General features: G+C 39.0%; 1 pseudogene; it reads right to left on the bottom strand.

Moving 5' to 3' along the window:
* Nucleotides 1–744: 744 nt before the first annotated feature.
* Nucleotides 745–841, bottom strand: LOC130033849 (uncharacterized; annotated as a pseudogene).
* Between the last annotated feature and the right edge of the window lie 4,069 nt (nt 842–4,910).

Raw genomic sequence — 4,910 nt, forward strand, 5'->3', positions numbered from 1 at the left:
TAGGCCCTTTCTTTCTTCCTGATTAATTCTGGCAGAGCTATAATCTTTCCTCTTAACACTGCTTTTGCTGTGTCCCACAAGTTGTGGTAGCTCGTGTCCTCATTCTCATTTGTTTCTGGAAACTTTTTATTTCCTCTTTGATTTCTTCCCTAAGCCAACGGTTGTTCATTACTTCCCTTAAAGAAAATATTTCCTTGCTGAGCTTCAGTCTGTTTGATCTATCGAGAAGTGACAAAGAAGTGTTGAAATCTCCTACTAGTATTGTGTTGCTATCAATGTTTTTCTATAAGTTTATTAGAAGTTGTTTTAAAGTATTTTGCTGGTCTGTCATTAGGATCATATAAATTGAGGAAGGTGAGTTCTTTCTGATGTACATATCCCATGATCATTAAGAAATGACCTTCACTGTCTCTGCTAACCTTTAGCCTGAAGTCCATGTGGTCTGATACTAGTATGGCCACTCCAGCTTTGTGGAGGTGATATTTTCTTGAAAACTTGTTTCCCAGCCTTTTACCTTTAGCCCATGGGTGCTTTGATTGTTGAGACATGTTTCTTGCAGGAAGCAGAATGTTGGGTTCAGTTTTCTAATTCATCTTCCTATTCTGTGGCTCTGAATTGGCACATTTAGTCCATTGACATTGAGAGAGATTGTTGTTTTGGGGATTTGTGCTCTCTTTATGTAGAATTTTTGTACTTACGGGGATTGTCTTAGCTTAAAGTAGACCTGTTCATTCTTCTTGCAACAAAAATATGGAATGCTTTACAAGTTTGCATGTTATCTCTGTGCAAGGACCATGCTCATCATTGTATCATTTCAATTTTTGTATATGTGTTATCAAACCTAGTAGGAGTTAATTTTTCCATATTTTTCGCTTCTTCTTACTTTGAGTGTTGTCCTTCCTCACTCCTATGGCAGACAATGATTCCTAATCAAGGAATGTATTTCAAAGCAGCATGAATAAATAGATTTAGAACTTTAATGTCCCAGAAATAAAAATATGGTTTTTACTATATTATCGTTTACCATACCCTAGGCATCAGTTTTACAAAATAATACTTTTGGAAGATGGTATATGAGTTTGTTTAATGTTGTTCCCAGAATCCTTCATTAAGAACATTAAAATAGAGCCTTTTGCTGTTCTCACCTCAGTCCTGTGTACATCTCCAGGAAAAGGTGGATGGTGTTGTCTGCACTTTGACCCCTTGAATGTATGTAGGATTTTTCTCCTGAAGGATGAGGTGAGAAGCATATTGATGATTTCATTCCACCTTATTACAAGTTCAACTTGAACGGAAGGTGAGACTCATGAGGCTCCTATAAAGGACAGAACAAAGGGTCTCAGTGAAGTTTAATGGCCAACTCACATTAACAACATAGATGACTCAAAGTAACCTGTGTGCATCTTTGTGTATAGTGAGTTTCATATCTACTGATAGTGATTCTCAGTCATGACACATGGGCAAAACAGACCTGTAATTAAAAATCTAGTTCTCTGACCAGAGTGGGGTCTCTGAGGTGTTTGAAGAAGTGTGTAGTAATTTATTACTAAGCACATAAGTATTTTGAATGATGTGTACTTTTCGATCTAAAATTAATTCCAAATATGTCTAAAACGACAGTGTCCTGACCTCGCACATGGCTTTCCTCACCGAGGCCCCTTGGAGGTGCCGGGGTGAATTTCCCTCACCGACATGATTAGAACCCCGGCAGCTGAAGACCTCTGCAACCAGCCATAGGTACGCTTAAGACCACCCTTCCCAAGCTTGAAGGAGCCTCATGCATGAAGGAATTGAAAGAGGAACCCAGATGTGCGGGACCGGGCGATGAGAACTCCATGGCTGCTCAGATCAAGACTGTGCCCCCTCCTTCCAGATCCCCCATCTTCTAATAATTAAGTGCTACAACCACGAACTGCCCCTGGATCCATGTAATGCCATCAATGGCCAACATCCAGAGACTGGATCTTATTTAGAAGACAGCAACTCTGATTGTCCAGTTCTCACTCTCAGAGAACCTGGTAGGCTTCTGCGAGAATCTGGCCCGCATAGCAGAGTCTTTGTTTCTGGTCACTGTTTATTTTGAGGTACAGAAGCTGCTTAATTTAAGATAGTCCCCTTTGTTTATCTCTGTTTCCAGTTGCTTGGCAAGTGGCGTGTTATATTTGAGGATACCTTTAGCTTCAATGTCGTGGAGGGATTTGCCGACCTTGTCATCAATGAACCTGAGGGATTCTGGTCTGATGTTGAGGCCTTTGACCCATTTTTATCTGACTTTTGTGCATGGTGTTAGGTAGACGTCTGAGCCATTTTTTTTGCATGTAGCTTTCCAGTTTTTTCTGCAACATTTGTTCAGGAGGACTCTCTTGATCCACTTCACATTTCTTGCTCCCTTATCAAAGATTAGATGATTATATATTTGAGGGTGTGTGTCAGTATATTCAATCCTTTCCCATTGGTCTGCAGCTCTGCCTTTGTTGCAGTACCATGTTGTTCTCATTATTATCGTTTGTAGTAGAGTTTGAGGTTGGGGAAGGTGATGCCTCCATTGTCTTTTCCCCAAGAATTGCTTTAGCTATTCGTGTGCGTTTGTTTTTCCATGTGAATTTCAGGAGTGCTTGATCAATTTCTTTGAAGAATGTCATGGGTATCTTTATAGGGATCAAGTTGAATTTTTACAATGCTTCGTGGAGAATTGCCATTTTGACAATGTTAAATCTCCCATTCCATATGCAGTATATATGTTTCCATTTCCTAGTGTCGTTTTTAATTTCCTGATGTATAGGTCCTTTAACTCTTTAGTAAAGCTGATTCCAAGGTTCTTGATTTTCTGCGGCACGATTGTGAATGGGATTGCTTTTTCATGTCACTTTCTTCTCTCTCATTACTTGCATATAAAAAAGCCATAGACTTTTGGGTATTGAGTTTATAGCCTGCAATTTTACTATAAATGTCTATTGTCTCTGGGAATTTTTCATAGAGATTTTAGTATTCTCTGAATATAGTATGATATCTTCTGTGAATAGGGAGAGATGATTTCTAACTTTCAAACATGAAAAACCCTTAATATCTTTTTCTTATCTATTTTCTCTTCCAAATACTTCCAGTACTACATTGAACAGAAGTGCCAAAATGAATTTTTACTTAGCACATTCTGTCTGTAAATTTCTATGCTAAGAACTGTGGAATAAACAGTGATATCTTAGTAATTTACAAGTAAATTATGAAGACAGATAATTTAAAAGAATTTCTTTGTATAAATTTCCAAAATATGTAGCTTTTATTAAATATATTAAGAATAAATCGTAGGTCTTGATTATACCATGAAGATTATTTTCCTGTTAGAAGTTACCCTTCTAAAATGCAAGAAAGAGACACATTTTGAAAATGTTGATTATTCGTTCATTAATTCAAAGAATATTTGTTAGTCTGGTGGTGCAGTGCCTGCAGGAAGTCAACCTGTACCCTTAGGTGAGTACATCAATAGTCTGATGGCGTCTTCATGCTTCCTGATAACCTCAAATCGCCACTGTGCCTCTGGCTGGCTCCCAACAACTCAGGACTACGTTTCCCGAGAAATTAAACTCCCGAAAGATATGTGGGAGCCATGTTCACAAACCACCCCTGGCTCAGCATTGGTCTTGTTTCAGAGACCCATAGACAAATTTGGAACATATCAACAACCACTGTTAACCTTGGACCTGCAAAAGGCTGAAGACACTAGGGTAAATCGGAGGGAGGCAGGTTAGTTTGGTGCCCACCCAACCAGAACCCAGTGCAGCCACTTGCTCCCACAATCCAAAATCGCCACCATGCTCTCCTCTGGTTTCCATCGTCTCAGGATGGCTCTCACTGAAATATAACAGCTGAAAATTCGGATAAGCGGGTTTTGTGACTGAAATCTCCAGGCTTTCTCTGGGCAGAATGGGAATCCCACCCCCACTGCCCTGTACTTATGGAAGCCTCAGCATTCCTTTCCATACCTCAAAGCTACTCCAGGCTTACCTTCCTGATAAAAATGCTAAATTCCTTGAACAAACATGATGACCTCTTAGTACCTATACGAGACCCTTAATGCACAAAATAAAAAGGAGACAGAGAGAAAGAATTAAAGCGCCTGCCATAGATACACACTGGGGGTGGGTGTAGGGTGTTGGGGGATGGTTTTAGGGAACCAGGAATATTGGTTTTGGGAAATGTACCCTAGAGAAGGGACGGATGTTGGATCGTTGTATGACTGGAAGCAAATTATGAATAGATTTGCAATGGTCTATCTCACAGATATTGGATAAAATATTAAAAATATATATCCTTCATTTGTACCTCAGAATACTGATGGAACTTTAAAACCCAGCATTTGTATTTTTGTGTTCTCTGTAGGAAAAAAAAATGTTTCTCACCTGTGTGCCAATAGCTTGTAGAAAGCTAAACCCAAAGATATATCAATGACTGTCTTTGGCATGAATACTGTAATTACAGCTATGTTATGTTTTAGAATCAGTTCATGCACAAGACCTCAAGAGGAGCAGTGGCAACGTGCACCAATGTTGAATGGATAATGTTTCAGGAGCTTACAAGGGAGATGGGAAGATTTGGCATGAGTAAAGGGAAGAAACAGACGAGTGAAGTACTAATAAGTATCATGAGAAAAATGCAAGGGAGGACATTTCCTGGCAAGTGTCACACTCTGTTGAGCTTCTGGTGAGGATAAGTATTAGAAAGTATCTTTCACATTTAGTGGTAAAAAGGTAAATTTGATGGTTGTATTTAAAATTTACTTTAACGATTAGAATTACCAAGAGATACAAAGTTACAAAGTTGCTCATAATTGAGTTTCAGTCATCTAATGTTCTAGAACCTTTCCAGTATATTGGGAAATTTTTGAAGGAATATCCCTGGTGCGAAGACTAGGG

This window comes from Sorex fumeus, unplaced genomic scaffold, assembly GCF_029834395.1.
Source record: "Sorex fumeus unplaced genomic scaffold, SorFum_2.1 ptg000054l, whole genome shotgun sequence".
Taxonomy (NCBI): Eukaryota; Metazoa; Chordata; class Mammalia; order Eulipotyphla; family Soricidae; genus Sorex; species Sorex fumeus.